Source organism: Larimichthys crocea, unplaced genomic scaffold, assembly GCF_000972845.2.
Source record: "Larimichthys crocea isolate SSNF unplaced genomic scaffold, L_crocea_2.0 scaffold539, whole genome shotgun sequence".
NCBI classification, from domain to species: Eukaryota; Metazoa; Chordata; class Actinopteri; family Sciaenidae; genus Larimichthys; species Larimichthys crocea.
This window is the reverse complement of record NW_020857047.1, coordinates 280,688-290,434: the sequence shown is the minus strand read 5'-3', so window position 1 is coordinate 290,434 and position 9,747 is coordinate 280,688.

Genomic DNA, 9,747 nt, shown 5'->3' with positions numbered 1-9,747 from the left:
ACCCACATGCCGATAGCACTGTGCCCATTCTCTCTCCTGCTCTAATGAAGCTAACATAGACTCTGAAATATATGCTTGCATGTGTGTGTGTGTGTGTGTGTGTGTGTGTGTGTGTGTGTGGGAACACCAGACCTGGCAATAGTAACTCCACTTCAGTCTGGGCCAACAATGAGACACCGCAGGGAGGGAAAGTAGGAAAGTAGAGTTTCTCACTTTAAATCAGTTATGATTTACACACACCCACACACACACACACACGAACACAAGCTCATCCACGCACAGATGTTTCAGCTAATTGATTGCGAGTGTGCGCCGCGCAGACTCGCAGCTCGTGATTGCCTCTAAGTGTGTGGTTTGTTTGCGGCTGACACTAATAGACCACACAGCGGTGCTTCTCTCCTTCCCCACCCACACAGCTATAATTTAATCAAGGATTCAATCGAACGCAACCGCGGTGCACGGCTTTATATGGTCACATGAAAAATGATCTGAAGTTGCTATCTTGATGAGGCTTCTCTTTGTGCTGCCGTAGAGAACACATGCCGAGGTTTAATGCATGGAAACGTCTGTCAGCGACTGACGGAGTGTGTGTTAGAGTGACTAATATCGGCCATGTCATCTCACATTTACGATACTCAGCTCGCCACCATGAGATCCAGGAAGGACTGCAGGAAACCAGGACGGGATGTCTTTGTGTCTCAGTGTGTGTGTGTGTGGATTCAAGAGTTTTACAAGTTTTACCCAAGGAAGTGAGGGAAAGGGAGGGGACCCTCTCTGTGGAGATTATTCTGGCACTTCTATGTCCAAGCATGTTAAATTATCTGTGTGTGTGTTGCATGAGCGTATGTATGAACAGCATGTGTGTGCGACAACTGCTGCATGTGTTTGTCCCACAGTTGGTGAGACATCCTGTAGGGCTTGGCAACACAGTAGGAGGCAGCATACCCCTTTTGACACTGCTGCATGTGTGGGTATATCCATAAATGTGTGTGTGCGTGTGCCCATGTGTGTGCTGACAGGATTTACTATTCGTCAGTCCATCCTGTCATCGCCTCGTAACTCCTGGGCCGCCCGGGATCCTGAAAAGAGGCAGAGAAACAGCAAAACGTTCAGTCTTACGTTCATGTACGGTATCAAGGGGGCAAATTGGCTTTATGCTACAAAGATGAGACATCAAAAGACATAATTTCTGCTGGGAATTATTCACGTCCAAGTGCTTTAATTGGACAAGAGGCCTTTAATGAGCCCTGAACAGCACTGGGACTTTTAACTACATGAAATCCATCCAATTTACAGGTGTTCTAATGACCGTTATATTAACCTTACATTAACGATCGTCATCTATCCTAGGCTGTAACAAAGTCTGTGCCACAGAGATGAACATATTTCTACAAGTAGTTTAAAAACACACACACGGACAGATTCACCATTCACTGCATACTGTCATTAAACTGAATACGATTATCTGATATTTAGTCTGATTAGCCGGCGTCAGTAATCAATACACAACCATTAATCAAACCAATAACTAACAGCAAACAACCTTATCATACTTCACAGTTACCTAATGTTTCTGTAGCATTGACAAAGTAGCTGTTTGAATTAAACTAAAGCTCTCTGTGCTGTCAGAGGAAATGCTACACCAAACTCCCTTTAAAGGTCCAGTGTGTAGGATTTAGTGCCACCTAGCAGCGAAGTTGCAAATTGCAACAAAATGAATACTCTTTCACGCCTCAGCCTCTCCTTCCGAGCAGGAAGTCGGAAAATCTGGTGGCGAAATTCACATTAAAAGCAAAAAGTCAGTTTCTAGATCAGTGTTTAGTTTGTCTGTTCTAGGCTACTGTAGAAAAACAGTGGTTCAACGTGGTAGACTCTATAGAAGAGGACCCGCTCTCACTGTTGATATAAAGGGTTAATTTTAAGGCAAAACATGAGTCTTATATTCAGGTTATTATACACTAATGAAAACATAGTTTGTGTGCAAATAAATACTCACACACTGGACCTTTAAGAAATATATTTTAACAATACCTTACGTGTCCGTAAAAACACATCACTCTAGAAACACGAGATAACGGACGTCATGTGTCACTACCTGCGTTATTTTAGAGGGAGATGACCTTAGGAAATGTTACAAAAATCAAGATTTCTCACTTGAATAAGAGCTGGTTGGAGAATCCGATACACTCTCGTGTGATATTGCTTCATTAGGTAAGTCTGAAACCTTGGTAACAGCGGATGAAAAAATAATATCATGCCCTACATTGACAATTAAAACCTGGGTATGAACAAATGATGTATGTTCATTTTAAATGAGCTAAATTGTTTCTGATAGTGATAATATTGGATTTTATTTTATTTTGCAGTCATGTTGCAACTGGTTTGTTGAAGCTACTGTAGTGTTTTTTTTGTGTGAATGTTTTAACAGTCATATCACACTTTATTTCTCAGCAGATGGATTTTACCGCGTTATCTTTGATTTCAAAATAAACACTTTGAGGACTCACTGTAAGTTGGCTGAATATGCGATGTTGAATGTTTATTTTTGATTTTAGATACGGCAGTTGAAGAACAATAATTAAAAAGATTAAAGGTCAATGGACTGAACATACAGCCCTGTTTCCTCTCAAGAACAAGTGAGGTACACAGTTCTGGTTGTTCATTAAAACCACCATTAACTCTCACTGAACAACTCGTGCAGCGAAATCCAAGTGTCTTGATGCCAAATGATTGCAATGCGAGTCCAACTGGCCACGGTTACTCCGACATGTAATACTAATGTGGGCAGAGGAGGAAGTTGTTATACAGTTTCCACTGACATCAGAGTGAACGTGTAGAATGACAGTTAGATATTGAATTCACACCAGATTTGGCTCAAAATTGAAAGTGATAGTCTCATGAAGAGAATCGATTTGCAGAAACTTTTTAGCCGAGATCTTTTCACTTGCAAAAGCTATCAGACGCTGGGATGAGTGTGATCATCATGATGTGTACGGATGTGAGAAAGAGTGCATGCATTTAAATTCAGACAGCAAACCTATGAATGCAGCACGGAGCACATTCAGTATGAATATGTTGGTCAGAATCTTCTTTCCGCCTCCCTCCCTAGTGTAACCTACAAATGTCAGTCCTGTAAAGCAAAAGGGGGATTTGGTCGTGTGTGTTTTTTTGTGCATGTCTGTGAGTTTGTGTGCAGGTTTTTCTGATCAGAGTGACTTTCCCATCTCCTTCTCTGTCTGTTCTCGCAGCCATGATGTGAATGCGGCATCAGACTGACAATAGGGAGAGACAGACAGACAGACAGACAGACAGGAGCGTCTGGGGCCTGTCAGTCAGATAGACGGATGGACAGACTGACAGACTGACAGATTGACATGGAATCAGATGCACCGAGGTCTGTGATTGGCTGTGATTTAAGCTGCGGTTGATCCCCTGAATGTCACTGACTGAATACATTACAGCGAAAACAGAATTCTATTTATTAGTATTTCCATCTTCATTAACTCACCGTGAATTTACTTTGGGGTATTTTGAATTGTATGAGGACTTGTCCTTGTACTTATCCATGTTTAGTGTATTACCTACACTAAATATGCAGGTAATACACTACATATGGATGGCGGTCAGTGCAAACAGGGATCCCAACACAGAAGCAGAGCAATGCACTGCTGTGCACAGGGTCAGCATATTCTAGCCACATAAAAATCAATATCTATACAACGCATGCTATATTAAGAATATTTTCACCACGTTAACATGTTGTCAGTCATTTTTTCTTGCACAAAACATCCTGGTGGACAGGAAATTGCTGCAAACTGTAGTTGCTGCTAGTTCACTTAGTTAGCCGTGCTGCCCGAACAGTGAGCTCAGAGCACCAGGGGATTCTCAGGGCTGGGGCCAGGGTCAGGGTCAGGGTCAGGGGGAATGCTGACCTAGAGCAACACCAGAATGGGCATGCAAACTGGAGCTGGGCTAGTGAGCAACATAACTGGGCTCAGCAGAGGCAGAACATGGCAGAGTTGAAGAAACCAAAGAAAAGCTAAGAAGAGAAAGAAAGAGTGACCAGGCAAGTGGCTGCCAGACATAAAAAATCATACATAATGCTGCTTAAAAGCTGCTGTGATCAAGATTTTAGATCAACAATGAATCACATGACTGCTTATATGTGAAATAGTGACAATCTGACTCTGCAGCTCTCCTGATTTTAGCATCTTTCAGCTCATTTATTTGGTTTTTCATCCCACGTTTTGGTTTACTGCAATGAAAAAAGCTCCTGCCCATCACCAGACAGCAGGCAGACAAATTTAGTGACTGGTGAATATACCGGTGCATTTAGCAGCTCAAGAGCCTGATATTTCCCTTATGAGTTGGTGGAGATCAAAAAGCTAAAATGAGAGAGAATATAATGAATACCTTTGACAGGTGGCCAGAAATATGACTCCAAATGAATGTTGATGTCGCTGCATATCTCCTGGATGTGTAAAGAGGCAACTGTTAGCTAACAGAGTCACCTTATCAACTTCAAAGGTGACGATATGTCAAAGTCGTGTATACCGCTTGCATCTACTGCCCCCTGCTGACCATTAAAATAAGCGAACACAGGTTTAAAGATCATTTTCATGATTGAGAGAGAAAAACATGAAAAACAGACTAATTTGTAGTTTTGCGTCTTTCTGCCCTCGTTTCTCACAGGATGTATAGGAGCCAAAAAACATTTCAGACAAAAGAATAAGATGTTAGGCCATCTCAGACCCAGAAGATCATTTCCATTCTTTCCTATCGCTCATCATCACATTTGATCTCATCCCTTCTCATCCACAACACAGAGCTCAAATGCCCTCCAGAGGCTCAGATGGAGGGCTTCTTTTTTCCTAAAGGGGAAGCGATAACTGGAGAACCTCGATATGTTCTGATGGTGGAATCGATAGAGCTTGGAGGCCTGATTCGAACACATGGTTCTACTAATGTCCATCTGGAACTCATCTGAATATTATCTGCATACTTTGGACCTAAAATAGAAAGAAAGAGAGAGTCAGACTGAAAAAGTGGAAAGTGAAAAAAAAGTAAATCAAACTTCGCCGTTGATATATGGTCCAAAATCACGTCTGCAACCTAAACTGTTTATCGAAGATTCCCCGTTGAAATCATCCACTGTTTGTGTGTGTGTGCGTGCCGCCGTGTAAGCGCGCATATACGTGGGTGTCTATATGTGCAAGCCTGTGTGTATATAAGTGCTTGCTGGCAGTGGGGTTATTGATTTGCAAGGGTGAATGCGTGTTGAAATTCAAGGTGGGCTTTCCGTCTTGTCCGTTCCCCTTGGCTGACGGAGCTCCCTGTAGATCTGCATGCACTCTACACGTCCTCTGTTCACTAATTCATTAGTTTCACTCTCACACAACTATCAAACACCATCATCTGGCATGGAAGTAGCTGTTGAAGCAAGTCTGCAATTTCACCTTTGGGGAGGAAATGCACAATGCAGCATACTAAATGCCGTACAGATGTATAAAGTGTAGAGCTTCTACTTTTTTTCTCTGTTGAACTACTGCTGCACTGATGGTGTGTCTAGAAAGGACATGTCTGGAATATTGTTCTTAGATTAAACTTAATTTATATTAGTCATGTTTTCTTTGGTTTGAATATTCTTGTATGAAGTGATATCACAAAAACTTTTTTAAAGTTGTGCAGTAGAATAGAAAGCGTCCTCTCAGAGTGCCTCAGTAGCCAAATGATTATCGTGCCACATAACCACAACATCGCCAGTTCAATTCCAGCCAGGGAACTCTGCTGCATATCAAACTCTCCATGTTTCCTGTCCGCTATCAAAATAATAACGGCAAAACTAATCTAAGAAATGAGTGTCCTCTTCCTCTTCTTCCTCACCAGGAAACTGACTCTTTGCTTAATATCCAGATTTTAGCCATGAGAGTGGCATGAATAGATGAATGCCAATGTTGATCCACCACTTTAGGCCAGACTTAAAGAAATCTCAACTATTAGATAAACTGCCATTACATTTTGTACAGCCAGCCAGAGGATGAGTCCATGGATTGTGGTTGTTCCTTGACTTTCTATCTAGTGCCACCTGGAAACTGGCATCATTAGTTGGTCAGACAATTAGTGGATCAATCCTGGTAAACCATCGGCTATCGTATGGTGACGATTTAGCCTCTGGGGGAAATGGCCAATGTTTCGGCGAATCTGGTGTAACCAGCAGATATCTACAGATACAGATATCACCATATGAATGCCTATAAATAAAGAAAAACTTTCACCAGACGACAGCTGATGGATTCTGAGATTGTGTTTCATCGAATGCGTTCTGCTCTCCACCTGAACTGTTTACCTGCATACAACCAAACCCCTGTTCACAAAGTGTTACTGTTATTTATTTTAGGCTTGGGATGCTTTAGTCTTCTTCTTTCTTAAGAGTGACATTAATTACACTGGCAAGATAAGTGTCATGGACCTGCCCAGTACAAAGTCATCTTTTTGGCCAGTGGACAGCGCTACCGTAGCAGCAAGGTCTACATACTTTGCTCTTGGAGAACTGTTGTTAAAAAGTGAGGATGCACAATGATGAATTTATTTTTAGCTTGTTTACAGATACCTGATACTTTCTCATGGATAGCTGTTCTATCTGCATTACCAAAATAACAAAGGATGGCAGCTCATGCAGCCTGAAAGGCAGGACTTCATTACTTTGAGCACATGGTAAAACCTGCAGTGAATCAACAGGTCAGTCAGGTCAGATCTTCTCTCATCTGGACTATGGTGTCAGAGAACAATGACTTTATTGAAGAAAACCAACCTGAAAGTGGCGGGAGGAGCGGATGAAAAAGGATTTGGATTTGCTCTTGCATTAAACAGCTTTGAAAATTCAGTCTGCTGTATTTCCTCTTACTCTGCAGTCCTTGTTGCTCAGAAGACAATGCAGAAAACGAACATGATCCCTCATAGAGTATAAACAAATACATATTCATTTGTGTCATTTTGTGTGCTGCTGTTGCCTTAAATGCTGCTTTAGTTCAGGCTAAATTTGTAAAAAAAAAAAAAAAACTCAAACCCATCACTCAAAATGTTGGCATCTGCTGTCATGACGGCACATTATCCCTGTACATCTGTGAAAATTGGATTTTGAGTCTGCACAGCCACCTGTCACCATCATTAAAAATCACAGAAGATCAGTCACAGTATCTGGCATTGTTTCATCTTCTGAAGGTATTTAATTAATCCAAAAAAATGTCAGTTATCCAGCCAGGGGAATACACATAACTCACACTTTTGTGTAGTCTGAAGGACACACGCACATTACAGATTTCAGTAATTTCCATATAATATTGCTTTAGTTCCAACCTTACGTGGGCCAAGTCCTTCTTCTGTGGTGTGCTTGTTTTACAATTTATGTTGTTCTCTAACAGTGCTGCCACCACCTGGGGAGTAAGAGGTACACAAATCCACCAAACCGCTGCTTTTCAGACGTGACTGAACGCAGCAATATTGCAAATTCCATGTGTGAAAGGGGATCTGTTTGCTTTCTTTTGTGTCTCCTTCAGTCTCTGTTTTGCAAATGTTGTCTCTAAATGCTTCACTTTGCCAAGTCGAAGGAGCTTTGGCTGATTCATCCCGTAAAGCTCTCTGTCTCTCTCTCTTTCCCTCTGAGCTCGGGGACCGATAGTCTTACCGCCCACAGAGTGCTGCAAAGTGACATTTTGAATTGTGACCTCCTTGTGAACGGTGACCTCCGGCCAGGTTCAAGAGTCACCGCAGCAACATAGCAGGCCTGTCATCTCATCCACAGGGTTTGCCTGGTTAACCACTGCCCAACAAGCAGGATGTTTGTATCTGTGTGAGGGAGGGAGTGTGTGTGTGTGTGTGTGTGTGTGTGCGCTTGTTCAAAGTGTATGACTGTAACAGAAGAGCTTTCTAAGTGTGACCCACATAAAAGGTCTCAATGAGCCTCAGGACTCCCAACTTACATGCCTTGAAAGCACACATGGACACACACGCACCTACATACACACAGACACACACTAGAGACACACACACACACAATAGCTGATGGTTCCCATGGTGACTGTGTTCCAGTGAGTGGGATTTTCCAGGCGGCATCCGGAACAGTGGACACTCCAAAGTTTGTCCTGGAAGTTCGCTTTGATCTAAGTGGGTAGATCAGCCCAAAGGGAGGACAATTCCTGACCCTTCACACACACACACACACACACACACACACACACTTGCATTTCTATACTTGTGAGGGTGATCGTTTACACAATGAGTTTCCTAACTGTAACCAGCTCTTACCTCATCTTAAATTCAACCTCACTCAGACATGAAAGCAGGATTATTATGTAGGAGAACAATCTGACACGTTATTGCATTATAAAGTTGTTATAACAAACTTCCAGCAGACACATTATTATTCATTTAGAGTTTCTGCCCACCTGGTGCATGGAAATCCAATACTTTTGGTCTCCACCGACTCCTGAGGGATATATTTGGTTCTTAAATGTTAATCGCTCCACTATGTTCCCCTTTCCCTTTGTCTCTGTTGTTTGGTGTCAGAGTGTTTATCAGAGGGTTTTCACAGAAAAGAGCTGCCTGGTGGATCAATTTCACCGGCTGGCAGAGCTGCTCGCTGCAGTTTTAGAAGATGTTTGTGATTCTACTACAAGCGCCGTAGCTCATTTCAGAAGCAGCTCTCTGCTCTATTGCGCTTGAGAATACTTTATTTTTTTGATGGACACCGCGACCAGCTGCATCAAGCAGCACAGGGCAAGAGCCTATTTAACACATAAACCAAAGAAAAATGACCAAATCTGAGCAAGTTAACAAAGTCCAGTGGTCAAAACACTCCTCTTCTGATACTTTCCTGATGGACTATGAAGCTGTGGGGAGAAGGAAGCCGTACCCGGTGGGATCCAGGGGTGATGCTGCTGGAAGTGAGAGAGTGAGAAGCAAAAGTTGCAGGCTTTAACATCAAAACAATGGGATGTTAAAATGCTCAGCAGAGCCAAGGGGAACTGCAGAGAGTTTAACACTAAAAACAGAAATATTGATTTGTGCAGCTTTAACCCCAAAACTTGCACAAAGCAACGTTTGAAGAAGTGAGAACAAGACAAAATGTCAAGATTGGTCCTCACAAAGATACAACAGTCACACAAAAGGCAGTGCTGGTTGCAGTTGTCTTTATGATGTCTTTAGAGAAAGGGTGGACTAGACACCAGTTATAAACCCTTCTGTTTCTCAGGCTGACTCAGACTCCAGATTTTATAGCACTGGCACTGCTCTTTATGTGTGTGTGTGTGTGTGCGTGTGTCTGAGAATGCAAGTGTGTGTGAGACGTAGTGAAAGTTAGCATGTTTCTACCTCGTTCTACTGACACATTTATTATCTGTCTAAAATCTGTGCTGAAAACTCAGACACGCAAGTCCAGCCGAACTCACCACACAAAGACTTGAGACTGGGAAGAGGAGGGATAGTAGAGACACACACACACACACACACACACACACTGATAGACAGCTATCAAAAATCATACTAGATATAAAATGAGGCCAACATCGGACACGACGTCGATATTGCTCCTGATAGCCAGGCGAGCTCCTCACGTAACAGCTCTGTTGCACTTTCAGGTCACATGATGTTTCCTCAGCCGTCTCCATGACATGCTCACAAAATAAACCTAAAACACTGTAACGAGACACATTTAGCACCATAAAATGAAGATCTCTGTTTACACAGTCA